Consider the following 18,764-nt stretch of genomic DNA (forward strand, 5'->3'; position numbering starts at 1 on the left):
TTTTGCTAAAAAAATTTGGAATCAAAACTTCACAGGACATAATAGGATAAAAATTTCACCTACCTAGACAAAAGTAATAATAATAATACATGCATTTAATATAGCACCTTATCACATAGTTGAGACGTCTCAAAGAGCTTCACAGAATGTATTGTAAATTGACTGCATATTTTGTGGGAGAAACGTGATTTTCAAAGCACAAACAAAGCACGCGTTGCATATAGGAAAACAGAGAGAGGAAGAGGCCAATCCACCCATCTTACTAATACACTAGTTTATTAGATTGTGGCAGATTTTTTTTTAAGCCCAATGCCTCGCCATACCTCTTAATACCTCTACTTCTTACCTTTAATTTCTTCCTGTTCTAGCATTTTCCTTAATTTCTGCCTAAAAACTTACCTCTTGCCTTCAGTATGCTCCCTCTCCACCTCGCTCCATGTTCAACAACAACAACAAATTACATTTGTACAGAACAGCCAATTGCAGCTTGGTATACAAAGGGCCCTCTGACTGGGTAACTAACTTTCTTTTCCCCTTTGGTGGCTTGATGATACAATATCACAAATACCAAACTGGCCTCTCAAGCTGCTCAACATAGGTTCAAATTAATACTACCGATCCCATATGCAAATATCACAAATTCCATCCCAATTACACTTCCTGACATGTTTGCAAGTAAATTGGTAGCACTCTCACCTCAGAGACAGAAGGTTATGGGTTTACACAGCAGGTCAGGACTTGAGCTCATAGATTACACTCCAGTGGAGACTGGAGGAGTGTTGCACTGCCAGATATGCTATCCATCGGATGAGACATTGACTCAACTTCTTGTCTGCCTGTGTTAAGATGGATGTTAAATAACCCGTGAAATTATTTGAAAAGAGAAGGACATTTCTTCCAGTGTCCTGGCCAACAATCTTTCAGATAAATAGCTATTTGGAGGACTTTAGTATTTGCAAAATGGAGATTGCATATGAATACCAAATACAGCTATATCAAATGCAAGGGTTATTATTATTATTATTAGAGGTATTACTCTTGACATTAATTCCAGTAAAGCGTTTTGAGGCATTTTAACTTATAACACACTATAAAAATGCAACTTCTTTCTTTCAGTCTAAGTTTGCTTGCCACATTCTTTGGGACCAGCACTGTTTACAGGCAGCTAGATGTGCCAATCAGTGAGAGACTCACTGCTGAAGAGAAAAGTCACTGGTAAATAGTTCGACAGTTGAATAAACAACAGCCTGGAAAAAATATCCCTTAGAACTGATTTTCCACCAAACCTGGTACAATTTAAAGATTTATTTTCTTGTATTCGAAACTTTATATCACTGGCTCTGAAAATTAAATATCTAACACTTTATTGTAATTTCAGTTTTGTATCTGTTATATTTTCAGTTATAAAATAACTAAAGACCTTCCATTGTTTTAATCAGCAAATAAAGCTGATTGTCATAATAACAGTGAAAGTGGGTAATGTAGAACAGTACAACCCTTGATGGTCCCACAGGACAGGAAATTGAACCATATCACTAATCAAATCTTCTCAAGATTTTGAAAATGGTATTAAAAGCATTGCTGCAATAACTGCATTTTATTCATAGTGTCTTTTGGTGTGTTTATACTGTATATTAAACATATAATTATATAAACTATAGAGCATAGCAACAGGCCATTCAATTGAACTAGTCTGTGCCAGGGTGTATTTTCCACATGTGTGTGAATCCCTTTTTGTCCCCTTTCCCAAATAATAATAAATAATAATCCTTGTATTTGATATAGACGTCTCCAAGTTGTTCACAGGATATACTGTAAAGTGAATTGACTGTATTTTATGGCCAAAACGCGGCAGGCAATTGCGCAAAGTAGTGTCCCACAAACAGTCGTGGATTGAGTGACCAGATAATTATTTTTTTTTTTGTCTTTCTATTCCATTCCCCTTCATGTGTGCAATGAGGAAGAAGTTTGGCAAAATAAACATGGTCTACAGTATCTTTTCCTGTATTTATACTATATGGTTGATAGAATAACAGTGTTTTGTTTTTTGGTGTCTCCTGCTTTATTTATACTGTATGTTTGACAGTAAATTGAAAAGATTTGCAACATAAATTGGGATGGTTCCGATGGGAATCATACTCCAGGCATTGCCTGTTGGAGGTGGTTTCAAGAACAGTGCAATTTGTACCAATGCAAATATAAACACAACAGGAGGCTATTGGACTGAACTTACTCCCACATTATGCCTTGAATGTTCCCAGGCAAATGATTGTTAGTCATTCTTAAGAAAGTCCAGCTTCCAATTTAGGACTGAATTTAAGAATTTTCCACTATTCTACTCAATTTTAAGTCTTAAGGCAAAATGATTTGACGAGCTATAAAACTAAGTGGTGTTTCAGACTTTAGGGGTCATAACATTATAAGAGCATAAGAACAAGAACAACAACAAGATTACATTTGTATAGCACCTTTCACGTCGGGAGGACGTTCCAAGGCGCTGAAAAGCCATGACTGAGTAAAAGCCGTTCAACTTATTGGGGTACAATCCTAAAATATTATGGTATAAAATTGTATTCTGAATAACCCTTTTTATGTCTATATTCCCTTGCTTAATAAATTATTCCAAACCTTTATAGTTCTTTGAGTAAAGATGTTTTCCATGATGCCTGTTCTAAATTTGCTTGATGCAAATTTCCATTTATGTCCTCTGCTTCTGCTTTCTGTGGCTTACTTTAATAATGGATAGTTTGTGTTATTTCTGATGGGATTCCTCAAAGAATTGTGACCTGCTGGAACACTGCTCCGGATTTAGCTCCCATTCGATGGGCATCAAAGACTTTGCACTGCTTCTGAAACCACCTCCTACAGGTAATGCCTAGAGCTGGCTTCAGTGTGAATCTCATAGGAATGGAGTTCCCATGTGAATGAGTCAGATTTCCTATTAAATAATTGTGTTACAAAATACAATAGAATCCTGGTATAACATGGGTTTTCTTGTTGGGGTGTGACATATACTTAGCTAACAATTGGAGTCAAATTGGGGTCATTGTTGCAGCCAAATGCTGCCTTTCAAAGTAAGTTTGTCTGCCTGCTCAGGAGTCTGTAAAAGATTCCATGGCACGATTGGAGAAGAGTGTTTCTTCCCGTATCCTGGCTAACAATCCTCCAGATAAAAAAATATTGGTCATTCACTTTGTGACTCAAATTGGCTGCTGCATTTGCCAACAAATATAGAGACAGTCCACTTTAGAGAAAAAAGTGTTTTTCAATATAAAGTACTGTATAAAACGCAAAGGTTTTAAAATAATTTAGAGTAAAGTTGGCACCTGCTAGTTGGCAGGATATTGCTGAGGCTGAGATGCTCATTGTGCACTGTTGGGCAGATTCATGCCCAATTGTTATTATGGAGTCGGGGGAGGGATCGGACATGGATCGGACATTGTCTTTAGATAGGACAGGATGGAATTTTCAATAATGCGCTAAAATACCTCCTCTGGCTTTTTGGGTTTTAAGCAGGGGGTGTCAGAAAATTACCATGGGATAGCTGGCCTGCGGTGGCCAAGCACTGATAACCACATTGCCTTTTGATCCTTTGAAGTCGGCCCTTCCTATAATTGTTTAGCAGAATTCACCGAACGTTGGATTGTTCACCCATGAAGAGTCTTTAGAGCGGTTAGACAGGTTAGTTACTGATGTTTTGTTGTTGCAATAATAATCTGTACAATCCAATGTTGTAAGTGCGATCTGACATGTGCATTTCAAAACATTAGCAGAACTTCTGCAGACACTGCTCTGTTATATATCAGGCTGTACCAGATCCTGTACTCACTTGACATGAACACCATCCAGCAGGATCCCTGGATCAGAAGCAGCAACAACAACGGCAGGGCAGCATCTCAGAGTGCTTAACAGCGGCGGAGTATGAATGCAGGTTATAATAATGTATAATAATCCATGTATTTAAAATAGCGCCTTATCACGTCGTTGAGACGTCTCAAAGCTTTTCACAGAATATACTGTGAAGTGAATTGACTATATATTTTGTGGGCAAAACACAGCAACCAAAATGCATAGCAGTGTTCCACAAACAGTCATTGATTGAGTGACCAAATTTTATTTTGAGGGATTATTACCCACTGGAAGAAATCCACCAATCGACTAAAAAGGGTTCTTATTTACTGCTAAGTAACCAGACATTTGGAGTAAGGAAACTTGTTGAGGTTTCACCCTGCCTGGGAATCGAACCCGGAACCTCTCACTTGTGCTTTAACCACTGAGCTACAGATTACCACAGGTTGTACTTCATGGACCTCAAATAGGATTAGTTTTCTACAGCATCGGCTGAGGATCAGATCTGGGCCTTCATGTCTTATATTCTCCCTTAGTTTCTCTCAACTACAGTCTTACCGTCTAAGGAACCAAGCAAGCCCTCCTGAATAATAACCTTAAAAATTGAAGAGTTAAGAAAAAAGCACTATTGTCGAATCTGCACTACTTTCTTCCTAATTCAGACAGCACAGCAGTGGCTATTTAGCTGGATGGTGATTTTCCATTGAGAAGAAGGAGAATTCCTGGACAAGCTCCAGACCCAATGATCATGTGAGGGTTTAGATTAGCATCTAAACACAGATGGGATTCGTTAGCATCTTTTGTAACTTGTAATATAATAATCCTTGCAGTTGATATAGCGTTTTCACGTCTTCGAGACGTCTCAAAGCACTTCACATAATATACTGTATAGTGAATTGATTATATTTGTGGGTGAAATGCCGCAGTCAATTGCACACAGTAGTGTCCCACAAACAGTCATGGATTGAGTGACCAGATTATTTATTTATAATTTTTTTTTTGAAGGATTATTATCCCCAGAAAAGCAATACACCAAACGAGTAACAACTGGATTCCTACTTACTGCTAGGTAAACAGAGGTGTTTAGAGTAACAAAACTTGCCCAGCATTTCGTCCTCCGGGAATCGAACTCAGGTCTCTCGCTTGCAAGGTGAGAGCTCAAACCACTGACATACAGGTCTCCACTGTAGAGTCTATGGGGAAATATATTCAATCTCCCGGGGATAATGAGGGAATCTCTCAGAAAAGCAAGATTTCTACAGCTGGATGGATCCCCAGCACTACCTGGGACTGGGAATAGCAATCAATAATTATAATAATAGTAAAAGTCAGGCTCCGCCACTGTTAAGTGCTCTGAGACACTACCCTGCATGGAGAGTGCTATATAAGTGCAAGTTGTTGTTGTAATAATCCTTGGACTTAATATATCGCCTTGCAGTGGCAGAGTTAATAGAGGGGGGAGGGGTGGCAATTGCTTCTCTGTCAGTCTTTAAGTGTATATATGGTGCCGTTATGGTGCGGGAGGTATGAAGCAGTTTAGGAGCTGCAGCGGGAGGTATGAAGCAGTGCAGAGAGTGGCGGGAAAGTGGCACTACTAATGGCCCATTGCCCCCCACTCCATCCCCAATTGCAAAACCAGTGCCTTGTCATGTTGAAGTGTCCTACATGCTTCTCAGAGCTTTTTCTGTGATGTGCAATAGGAGAGAAAATGAGATGGGATTTATCAAGTAGAAGAAAGAACTTGTATTTTTAGAACACTTTCTCAGATCATCACTGTCAATTGTAGTGACTGTGCATTTGTAGACAAACTCAGCAGCCATTTGTACCAGCACGGTCACAGAAATAGCCAATCAATAGACAATTAATCTGAAAGACCAATTAATCTGAAGGACACCAGGAGAATCTCCATTTTCTCTTCAAATAGTGTCTTGGGATTTTGAATGCATATTGGCAGAACAAGCAGATGGGACCTAGAATTCCATGTCTTACCTTAAAGCCAGCACCTCTAACAACAACAACTTGCATTTATATAGCACAGGGTAGCATTTCAGAACGCTTAACAACTGAGCTATTGAGAGAACTGGTGTGATGTGGTTTCCACACATTGAAGATAAAGAAAGAAGATCATATAGGATGGGATGTTTGGAGCTTGCGAGCAATATGAGACGATGGCAACTGTAGGCTTGAACCTGTGAGAGAGCTGCTTCGTACAATTGCAGGGCGTCGAGGAGATCAATATTTGATGTTTCAACTATTTTGCTGAGGAGGATTGAGCGCTATGTACTCTGTGAACGTGTGGTCTGAAGAAGGAATATGTTGTTTCCTTAAAAGATAGGTTTTATACTAGTTCAAACTAGACTAACCCCAATCTGTATGTAAGCATCTTAATGTTTACTTGAGAAAATTTCCATATGTGGCGACCTACATATGTGGAACTCTCAATCTGGTTTGGATACTCTTAAGCATGGTGAAGGTTTCCGCCACCCGGCTGACCAAAAGAACTGATCTGTTACAGTCATTTTCAGAGAGTAAGTCTATCTTGTCTGGAGCCTAACATTGTATTATTAATACAGGAATATTTAACCTTGTTGCTTGAAACCCCAGTTATTTTACCTAGTGAATTTGAACAACCTCCCTGTGAAATATTTTTATTTGGCCTATAATTTTCATAGATTAAATAATATGGTTTAAGGATATTCACAGTCCATACTCAAAGAGCTGGAATCTGTGTGGTGAGTGAGTAAGAATGAGTTGCGCCTCTCTCACCAACAACTGGAGACTTTGGATGTGTTCCATTTGGTCAAGCAATCCATTGAGTTTGAACAGGCGCCCTGTGAAATGTTTCTGTTTGGCCTGTAATTTTCATAGTTTAACTTTGGCAGAACACCTTGGTGTGGGTCATTTCCACTGCACTTTGTAAGATTAATTATGCACATTTTGTTCTAGTTTGTTCATAACATAAAACTATTTTAGGAAAGGATAAAACATGGGTCTGCATACCTATCCCTTGTGTTAGTTTACACATCCAGCCACATTGAGAACAGTGAATTTTCTATTCTGAATTTATAGAGTGAGACACTGTTAATCCATAGTGCCAGTGTAGTGAGAGGCACTGCGATAATCTACAGTCGCAAAAACGTGTTAATCTCAGTACCAATGTAGTGTGAAACACTTCCAGGCAAAGAGGGTTCCTGTGTAATTTGTATTACCTAAAAGTATAGGGTGATATCCTGGGTTAATCTGCTTCACCAACACAGTATAGTGTGAGGGTTCTGTACCAATCTACATTATCATGCATCCACTTTAAAATGGAAACAATGGAGCAGCAGCAGCAATCGCGGAGGTCTTCACTGTCACATACCTCCATGGCCTGGCTCCACCCTACCTCTGAGTCCTCCTGCAATCCACTGCTCCTAGCACTCCCTCTGCTCAGCAAACACCAGCCTGCTTCACTTCCCCCACCTGGTCTACCTTAACATCTGTGGGTGAGCTTTCAGCTATTCTGCCCCCATCTCTGGACTCTACCGTAGAGTCCCTCTGCCATTCATCTTCTTTCTCAGTCTTCAAAACCTTCCTTCAGACTTATCTATTTTATTGTACTTCCAGCCACGTTTTCTTCACCCTTCCACCCCAGCCCAGGCTCCCAGTGAGTAGCGTGAAGCACTTTGGGACAGTTTCCTGACATGAAAAGCTCTCTGTATATAAAATTTTAATTGCTATTATTGAACAAACATTCCATCTAAAATACCTACCTAAATGTTTCATATCTGCATGTGAACTAAGTTTGGGTTTGACACCCATGACCTTTATCTCACTTATTTCCATCATTACCAACTTGACCTTGTGCCTTTCAGTCAGTCCTTTCAGATACAGTCAGATGCCCACTCCTAAATCACAAAATAAATATTGTATATTCAACCACCAATTCCTGGTAAAAGGAGTTGAAGGAAATTGTTGGTACTCTTTGACCTGAAGGATAAAGCTATGTATGTTTGAACAATGCTGTAATCAATTCAATATGAAACTTTAGCTTAGCATGTGCGAACCATTTATGACAACCATGCTGTTCAAATAACCCCCAGCAGATCCTGAAAAATTTCACAATCTTATTGAGGTTGGTAGACAACCTAGAGTCTGAGGTTAATTAAAGAACTTTGAGACATCCTCCCAATGTGAAAGATGCTTTATAAATGTAAACCATAATGTAGACATTCAACCCCCCACTGTAACAGTGAAAGTGATTCTAATTTTAAATTAGGAAGGCTGTGTTTATTTATGAGGCAGCAAAAAACAATAAACAATGTTCTGTTTGTAGATTCTAAATAACAATTAGCAAGAAGGGAAACTTGAAACAATTTAAATGGAATATGACATCTGAGTTATACACTAAAGGAGAACTCACATTGCAATCTGATATCCAGTCATGATCTCTTAAAGTATATAAAACAAACACGTCTCAGGTGCTGGTTATTTTATACAATTCTTACGGATATAATAATCCTTGTATCTGATATAGTGCCTTGTTACATCATCCAAATGTCTCAAAAGCACTTCAAGGGAGTTACTTCAAGGTGTAGTGACTGCATATTTGTAGGCTAATGCACAACCAACTTGAACACAGTAATGTCCCACACACAGCTGTGAAATGAATAACCAATTTTATCTGGAAGCTTGTTGGCCAACGACACTGGGAGAAATTCCCTTCTCTTTTTGAATAGTACCATAGAATATTTTATGTCCACTTGAACAGGCAGATACGACTTTAGTATAATGTTTCATTTGAAGGACATTTGCAGCACTCCCCAAGAGCACTGTCAACCTGGACTGTGAGTTTAAAGTCCCAATGTGGAGCTTAAACCAACAACCCTCTGACTCAGAGGCAAGAGATCTAGTAACTGAGCTAGGCTGACACCTGAATAGTCAATAGTACTGTAGTTGGTTGCTTCGTCTTTTGATAAAAGTCCACAAAATACAGAGCTGGAAATAACAAAGATAGCAAAGAAAATATTTTTTGCTTAAAAAGACCTTTCCCAGAGACATAAAAAAACTTTGGAAAGTAGCTCAGATTATTATTTCCTTTGCTTATGAGAATGTCCCTCAACATAATTTCTCCTTTCCCCAGTGCCTCTCTAACCATTCACTAATATTCTTCCAAAGTTAGTCCTTACTGAGAAATTGCAGGCAAATATTCCAGCACCTTCCTTTACTGCAGAGAAAGTTTTTCTGGGGCATGACTTTTAATGTTCCTGATTTCACAAAACATTTTTAATCAACTTCAAATACTTACCCACCAAATGACCCTTTTTGACATCACAACAAGCCCTGCTGCTAGCAATAAAAGCTCTGAGAGGCACAGGAAATGGAAACTGCTTTGTAACTGGTGCCAGAGGAAACCTTAATACTTTTAGTTATCTTTAACAGACGTAATGGGAACCAGATGCACAGAAACGTACTCTATTGCATAGCTAATTTGTCCCACGGCTTCTAATTCTTTCCCTGTAGCTGCTTTCCCTGATGCGAATTAGAAACATGAGGAAAACAGAACCAGTTGTAGGAGTATGTGGGTCCTCAGTGATTCTTGGCACCTCTCTGGTCAAATTTCAATCTCCTATTTGCCTTTTTTTACCTCACCCAACATAACTGCACACAATTTTGGGGACTGACTTTGCGGATTTTTTTTCGATAGGTTTCCTTCAGTGGGCAGCTTCAACGTTTGTGGCAGCTTTGGATGCAACCATTTTTGTAAAGTCTTTGCCTTAAGATTACTGTTTTGGACAGTATTTTTGCACAGCTTTCACAACAGATACAAGCTAAACACCTAATAACTGCACAAAAACAGCTGCCAAATTATAAGACAATCTTAAAATTTAAGAGTTAATCTTAAAGTTAGGACCATGGTGAGAAATGTCAGGTCTTAGATTTCAACCCCTTGTTTTGCACTAATATTACAAAATCAGCAATTCAATATAAGGTTCAATCCAGCTTGTTCATTTGACACTAATATCATCAACTTTATCTTATTTAAAAGTCTTATTGCTGGAACTTTATCAAATAATTTCTGAAAATCCAAACAAATGCATGGGTCAAAATTGTGGTTTTGTGTTATTTAGCTTGTTTATCTGGGTGGAAGCTGTGCAAAAATACTCTAAAATTCTGAGTTTTCTGGAGAGAAATGAAAGTCTTGCTGCTGGCGTACAGGCCCTTTTTAGGAAATGGTTTACAGTGATATGGTGCTGTGACCATTTCTGTTCCTACCTCACCCCCAGTACAGCCAAAGCCTTCATCCATAGCTTCATTGCCTCCAGATTTTATTTCTTCCAATGCCCTCCTCACGAGTCTTGCCATCTCTAGATATAGAAATAGCAAGACTGAACACTCTAGATCTCTTTCAGCTTCCCCCTTGCCAAGTTCTGTCCCTTCCCATCAACCACCTCATCCCTCCTCTCTGGAATTCTTTCCCTAACTCCCTCCACTCTCTGTGAATCATCCCAAATTCCACAACCTGTATCTGTTCCTGTGCCAGGCTCCAATGGATCTTTATCCTCCAGAGGATTGACTTTAAGATCCTTGTTCCAAGTGCTCTGGGATTCTACCCTCGAGAAAGGCACTGTATAAATACAAGTTGTTGTTGTTCTGTCCTTTAAATTTCTCCACACACTTGCTCTACACTAGCTTTGTGATCTCCTGCAGCCTCCTCTATCTCCCAATCTCTCTACCTCTGGCCTGCTCCACATCCCCCACCCCCCCTGTTGCACTGTGGGCATGCTTCACAAGATTACAAGATTGGTTTGGATGAAGAAGACTCTTCAGCCCATCTCTTCAGAATATCCACCCTACCTTCTTCACATCACAGCATCAAGCTGTGTTTTAAATGAATCCAGTGTCCTGGCATCAACCGCCCTTCCTAATACCTTGTTCCAACTGTTAATAACCAACTCGGTAAAGAAATATTCTCTGGTATCTGTCCTGAAATTGCTCCTTGCAACTTTAAATCTATGTCTGCTTATTCTACTGTCCTCCATGCATCTGAAAATATTCAGAGTTTACTTTTTCAATCCAATTTAAGATTTTATACACCTCTATCATGACCCTCTAAGATGTCTCCTTTCAAGACTGAAGAGTGCTACCTTGTCTAAACATTGCTCATAGTCATTCCTCCAATGCTTGGGATCATCCTCATTGATCTCTGTACCGCCTCTTGGACCTGGTCCTTAAGTCACGGTGACCAGAATTGTATGCAGTACTCTACTCGAGTTGCAGCCTGAGCACCACACAGCTTGAATATGAATTGTGTGAGGATCAGAACTATACTAATATGATGTGTGTGAGGATATGATGTGTGTGAGGATCAGAACTATACTAATTTGGCAATATAGCCCAACATTATGTTTGCCTTGTTGACTGCTGCCTCTACTGTATTCACATGGAAAGCGAAGAGTCAGTTAACACCCTAGATCTCTTTCAGCTTCCCCTTGGCAAGTTCTATCCCTTCCCATCAACCACCCTCCTCTCCAGAATTCTTTCCCTAAATCCCTCCATTATGTTTTCAAAATCCTTCGAAAGCATTACCTTTTTTACTGTGTTCTCGGTTATCTCCCTCCAACTCTGACTCCCACTGTGCTCGGGCTTCTACTCAATTTATAGAATCATAGAATCTTACAGCACAAAAGGTGGACTTTTGATCCATCGGGTCTGTGCTGGCTCTTGGAAAGAGCTATCCAACTAGTCCCAATACTCTGCCCTTACCCCATAGCCTTGCAATTTTTTATTTTTCAACTACATATCCAATTCCCTTTTGAAAGCTACTATCACATCTGATTCTACCACCCTTTCAGGCAGTGTATTCCAGACCGTAACAGCTCTCTAGGTAAAAAAAATTCTCCTCATCTCCCCTCTGGTTCTTTTGCCAATTATCTTAAATCTGTGTCATCTGATTACCGACCCATCCGCCAGAGGAAACAGTTTCTCCTTATTTATTCTACAAAACCCTTCATAACTTTGACCATCTATCTTAAATCTCCCCTTAACCTTCTCTGCTCTGAGAACAATCCAAGTTTCTCTAGTCTCTCCACATAACTGAAGTCTCTCATCCCTGGTATCATCCTGGTAAATCTCCTTTGCACTCTGTTGATGGCATGTGAATTTGTACTGCATATTTTTGACACCTGTCATTCAAAATGTTTCTTTTGCAGAACACATGGGGAAGAAATTCCATCTCGGTTCCTGTTTGCTCTATTCATGTACCATTTCAAACCAGGATGAGGACTAAAGCTGATAGAAGGTATCCCTCTCAAATTAAAGGACAACTACTAACTTGTAGGAAGCACAGTGTCGCCTCATACTTTCCTACTGAGGAAACAGAGGAGACTGTTGAAGACATGTTCGACACGGATAAAGAAAGAGCGCTGAAAGGACATTAAAGGGCACCTCTTGGTGTTACCAGCCTTACATCTTGCTGCTGTGATTAACTTAGAAGAAAGTTTGAAAAATATGTGTTTTAAGGCACCTTTATAGACTTTACATGATTCCACGATACTTTGAAAAACTGGACATTGTTATTCTATGCAAATGATGTTATTATGTTCTTATTTTATACAATTACTCATAACCTATCACCTTGTAATACAAATAGTTTTAACATTGCCTTTATTACCATAAGAGAATTGGATGATGCTTGTTAAGTTTTCTAAAGAAATGTTTATATTGCATATCTGTTGCATTAATGTGTAATATGTGGGAGTGTGCCCTATGGTTTCTTTGTATTTATTACTTACTAGATCTTGTATTATGAATAAGTGTTGATTATTAATTTCTGGAATGTTAAAACACAGTTTAATAAATAAGCAACTATTTGTATGGCTGACATATTATTGAAGATCACAGGGTAAATTTTAAATATGATTCTTTTCTATTCTATTCTTTCCACGTTTGGTGAAATAAAATCGAATTATATTGCATGAAACTTAGTTATGCCTCATTACGGGGGTGCAGGCAGGGAAAAGTAATGTGAAGTGATTATCAGAATGTGATTAGCACATTGGGAGTTCTTGTAACCTCTCTTTCTTGCCGAAACAACACTCTCTATCTACTCGTTCAGCACGGGCTGGGGGAACAGGAGCAGTTGCCAATTATCATTTTAATGCCCTTCCCAATACTAATTTTTACCCAGATTGCTTTATTAAATAGTTACCCAATTGCTGTATGTTGACTCATTTGAACATAGTCAGCTATCAGCATCGAAGAGTTTGTGTATTCAGATAATTTATCAGTGTTTGCATTGCAACATTTCCCTCAGTTGGGTAGCTATGGTGTGCATACCTGCAATACATTGCGGATGTCTTTTCTGATGAACATTTGCTTTTCAGCTAACACCCAATGACTTTTATACACACTCACAACGCAGAGAAAGCAACTCTGTGGAATCCCTTCTGAAGGTAAGAAGTAAAATCTTTGCTAATTCGGATTTAAAAATAGTTTTACTGGTATAAGCATAATGTGATAAGGAGTTATTTATCAATAAACTTCAGTTTTAGGCCAAATTGCTTTGATATTTTTTGTTGATAATGTTGGGTTAAAATTCTAGGAAAAATGTAAACTTTTTATACATTTCTAAAGAAGGCAAAACTAAAAACAAATGTTGGGCTGCATTATGTCTTTTTTGAAAATATTTAAATGACTTCATATAGAAATGTAGGTTTTTCATATGTGCACTCAAAAAAAAAGAACTAAATGATGACATGTCAATATGTCTCTGCTCTTCAGAAAAAGCTGCAAAATATAAATATTTATTAATAATAATGTTTCATGTAAAAAAATAAACATCTTGAAATGCCTTATAAAATAGAAATGAAGTGAATGAAATGAAGGATTACACAGGCAAAGGTGGCAACTAATCTGCACCAGAAAAAAAACCGTGAACAATGAAATGAGCAGCCAATTCATTTATAACTTAAATGAAAAAAAATGAATGATGAATCTTTAGATGAAGGAATTATCTTCAATGGTATCACAATCTTTGAAAATCTATTATATGCGCGTACATTGCTCAGACTCACTTGTAACACTGAATTTTTAATAGTTTGGTTACACAGTATATTTGGTCTGGCGGGTTGCCTTGCAGTCTTTCACCTGCAGGACTGGAGTTCAAATCAGGACCCAGACTGGTGGGACTGGTGTCCTTAAGACTATTGGCTGATATGAAATGAGTTTGGGAATTTCAATGCCATTCTTAAAAACTCTTATGAGAGTGATAAACTGGCAATCTCAGCCAGACAAACTACATTGATGGTAGATGGTTAGTCTAACAAATGAAAATATTTATGATATAACCCTTTCATTTGATATAGCACTTATCACAGTGAAATGTCTCTGAAGAATTCACTGTTAAGTGTAGGTATTGTGTATTTGAAGGCTATTGCAGCAATGTCTCACCAACAACCATGAAGTAAATCACCAAATTATCTGGAGGATTTTTGGCAAGGACACGAGGAGAATAGTACCACTTTTTGAATCACACCAATAGTTTCTTTGACACTCAATCTGAACAGGTAGATGGAACGTTGGTTTTCTTTTTGGTCAGCTGGATATTTGACACACGTGCAAACCCCTCAGCATACTTAACAGTATCCAAACCAGACTTCCTCATTATCCGTCTGGCTCAAGAACCAGACTACCGAGATCACCACATCATTAAGTGTTGAATAAATGTTGAACCATTTTGTGCACTACAAGTTTCCACAAACAGCCATGAAGTGAATGAATAATCAAATAACCAATTATCACTAATAGTTGAATGAATGCAACATAAATATTGCAATCATAATAATCAAATGCATTTGATATAGTGTTTTATCATATTTTTGAGACTTCCTAAAGCATTTCATAGGATTTACTGAAAGGTGAAGTGATTGTGTGTTTGTGAATACTTCACTTTATAGTAAATCCTGTGAATGTGACAGTCTATTTGGTTAACAGCAATGTTCCACAAATAATAATAATAATCCTTGCATTTGATATAGCACTTTTCACGTCTTCTAGACGTCCCAAAGCACTTCACAGAATATACTGTAAAGTGAATTGACTGTATATTTGTGAGCGAACGCGGCAGCCAATTGCGCACAGCATTTAGCCATGAAGGCATCAAATAGCCATGAAGTGAACGATCAGTTTTATCTGGGAGATTTAAAGTGAAGTACATAATAGTACAGTTATAGAACATAATAGTACTAAACTAGCAAGCAGAGCACATCATAAAGAGCTCTTATTATTGTAAAGCTCTTGATCTGCTTTGTCAGCTAATTCACACTCATAACGTTTTTTGCACAGCTCCTTCCAGCTCCCATTTTTCAGGCATATAGCATAGCAAGTAAAATGAAACAAGATTCAATATAAATACAAGCTTATCAAACAGAGCATTTTTCCCATTTTTTTTCTTCTGTTCCTCTCTGAAGCTACTAACTCGTGTTGAGATATAAATACATTCATCTCATTTATGAGGCTGTAGGTATAACAGCTTTACAACTGGGAGGGGTTCCAATATTAGCATCAAGCATAGCAGAGTGGAGTTTTTCCTGGTTTGCCCCAACAATATTCCTCAGACTCAAACTCGAAAAGAGCACCAATGTGAATTTTTTTCATCTTGCAGACCCTCTGAGCAAGACTGCCAACTGAAGGCCAAATTATGGATCTGTGCTGTGGGAAAATGCTTACTATGAAATGGAATAAAACTATCTTCAGTCCCATTGAAACATGTTTTTTTGTTCCCCAAAGAAGCCAAGTCATGTATTGCAAACTACAAGGGAAGGCCCATGAAATTCCAAACCTCATTCCACATGCAGAGTGAGCCAATTATTTTAAGCAAATATTTGCACTGATGAATCTTGTTTATAGATTCTGAAGGTTATTTTTAATTGTTAAATTGTTCTAACCAGACAACCTAGCTCCCAGGCAGGACCTCATGTCTAACTGTATATGAGTAAGATTTACTGGCATCAAGAACAAGCAACAAATTGCCCTCTGATATCAGTAGTGCATCATGTCTGAAAGTAATGGACCAACCAAATAAAGGAACAAATGCTCATCTGATTTCACTCAACCACTTAACTTGTTTATTACAGTTCAACCCTGTTTAAACAATTTTGTTGCTGAGAAACAATTGATGTTTGCTTCTCAGTATAAACATAAAGCCTGGAAAATACTGTAAGACTCAAAAACTATTTGGAAAGTCTTCTCAAAGTGTCAGCAATCATCATCGTCACCATCTGGATTTTCTAACTATTCTTACAGTACAGAGTACAGGCAAAATCTAGCAGCACATAGAATATTGCAATGTTTCCATACTTTGAAGAGAGCTATAAGCTTCCATCTAGATTCAGTCCCAAGTTAAAGCAGTTCTGCTCGATTGGCTCATGGGATAGATGCAATGTCACTGTAGCATTGAGCCATGCCAATCTGGAATCAATACTGAGTTTGTTCTGGTTTAACTGATCTCTGCCAAGGTGACAATTATAGGAGGGGCTACAGTTGGCTTCAGTATCCTGGTGCTAAGAATACAAAATGTTTCTGATCTTGATCAGGGCCATGATTCCCTACAAAATATACAGTCACTACACTAATCTTTTGAAGCACTTTGAGATGTCCTCCCCATGTGAAAGGTTGTATGTCAAATACAAGGATTATTTTATATGTGAAATAAAGCAAATTAAAATGTAAACAATACAAAGTAACAGGTAAGGTGTGGTAAGTGCGGGAAATGTACCTTAATTTGAATTAACCATTCAGAAGAAGCTGGTTCCCTTTCACTAGATCTCATCGATTGAACTTTCAGCCAATGAGACCACCAACCAATCAGAATCAGCACTGTTTTGTAATTTATTAATAGTTAAATACAGTTCCCAGAGGAGACCTTATGTAGGTACAGAAGTATCTTCACATTATAGGGAAATTGTGATGGCTGGTTACTGGTGTTAAGTTGTCAGTGTGAAAATAAAGGACCTCACAAGCAGCATGGCCAAAAGTGAGCTCAAATATCCCATTCCGATTAGGGAATTGAATCCAGTTACAAGGCCAGAACACTGCTTCACTACATTCTTTTAGAAAACAAAATTAGTTAACATAATCGAAAATATTTAGTGTACATGAGGGAGAAAAATGCAACAGTGATGTTATCACATTGAACAAAAATGTTTTACTCCTGAGACTAGTGGTAACTGTTGTCTGACTGTGACTGCATTTTTGGTCAACGGGATAATTATCACATGTGATAAAATCACATGTCGCATTTTTCAGAGGGAGAAATTTCACCTGGGACGAGATTTAATCTGTTTTCCTAACATTTCATAGAATCCAGGATTTGGGAATTTCTCAATAGGGTCTTAATTGTGAATCTGTTTCTCTGTAAGTTTTTTTAAAGAACCGAGAGAAAACCACCATCAAAGTTAAGACTGTGTTCAAGAATTTGCCAAATTCAGCACATTTTAAAATGGTCAGATAATGTCCTCCTGATGTGAAAGGCGCTATACAAATATAATTTTGTTGCTGTTGTTGATAAAGTAAATTTAGATCCAGGTGGAATTTCTACCACTATCTTAAATAGTGTTTTTTTTAGGGATTTTAATCTTCTATTTGTAATGTTGATCTGTCTCTGGTTAGCTTTCTGGAACTCATCTCAGATGCCATCCTCATATCAGCTCCTTTCGTCTTTCCTCCTCCTAACAATGTGCTACGAGTCCAATTACAATCAACTGAAATCCGCCAATTCAGCTCAAGTGATTTTTCTTATTACAAGACCTATAGAGTCTTTGAAGGCTAGAAACTCAGACAAAATAATACATGGTATAAAAATTCTCAATTTTGTACATCTGTGGAGGATAATAAAGATGCTCACTGCACAGGTGATTCACAACGTATTGTGTATGAACTGTACCATTAATATACAACATTGATTCAAAAAGAGTTATCTGTAAGTATAAGGCACTGCTATGTAATTCATCAAGAGTTAAACACATTTCTCAGACGAAACCTTATATAGGTACATAAGTCACTTCACATTATTGGGAAAGACCCCAACACAAAGTTATACCAAGGCACTGGGACAAGAGGGCACAGGTTGTATTGTAAAGCATTGTAAAGGGCACATTTAGGATACACACCAGGAAACATTTCTTTACATAAAGATTTATCACCATCTTGAAAATCAAGGAAAATTGGTTGAGGCCCTTTCTCTGGACTCATTTAAGAAACAGCTTGATGCTGCAACAGGAAGATGGTAGGGTGATATTCTAGAAGAAGAAAACCAAATGGGCTGAAAGGCCTTTTTATGCAAATCTCTGTTGTATTCTGTCATGTCATTCGTCATTCTCTGTGTAGCAGATATATGGGGAGAAATACCACCTGGGTCTAGATTTTCACTATTATAGTATGTGACAAAATGTGGAATTCAGTCTTACCTTTGAAGACAGTTCTTGGAAAAACATACAGAAAAACGATTTTGAAAGTAAAACTGTCCTTAAGAATTTACCAAATTCTAAATGATCTAAAATGTGACATAAATGAAGTAAATCTAAACCCAAGAGGTATTTTTCTCTTTCAAGGCGTTACTGTATCTTCATATGATTAAAAGTTTTATGTTGTTATTATGCTTTTAGATATGTTGAAAACAACCAACAGATTTTATAAATTATCACAATACTTAATAGTGATATTTCCTTCCCAAAGCCTGGAACGCATTGTTGCAGGTAAACTTCGGTCATACTTCTCCCTTCTCTCCCTCCTCGAGCCCCTGCAGTCTGGTTTTCGCCCTGCGCAGAGCACAGAGACAGCGCTTGTTAAAGTCCGCAAATTCTATTTGTGACCAGGGATTCCTCTGCCTCCACGTCCTCCTGGATCTCTTTGCCGCATTCAACACAGTCGACCAA

The sequence above is a fragment of the Callorhinchus milii genome, unplaced genomic scaffold (assembly GCF_018977255.1).
Source record: "Callorhinchus milii isolate IMCB2004 unplaced genomic scaffold, IMCB_Cmil_1.0 Scaffold1, whole genome shotgun sequence".
Classification (NCBI taxonomy): Eukaryota; Metazoa; Chordata; class Chondrichthyes; order Chimaeriformes; family Callorhinchidae; genus Callorhinchus; species Callorhinchus milii.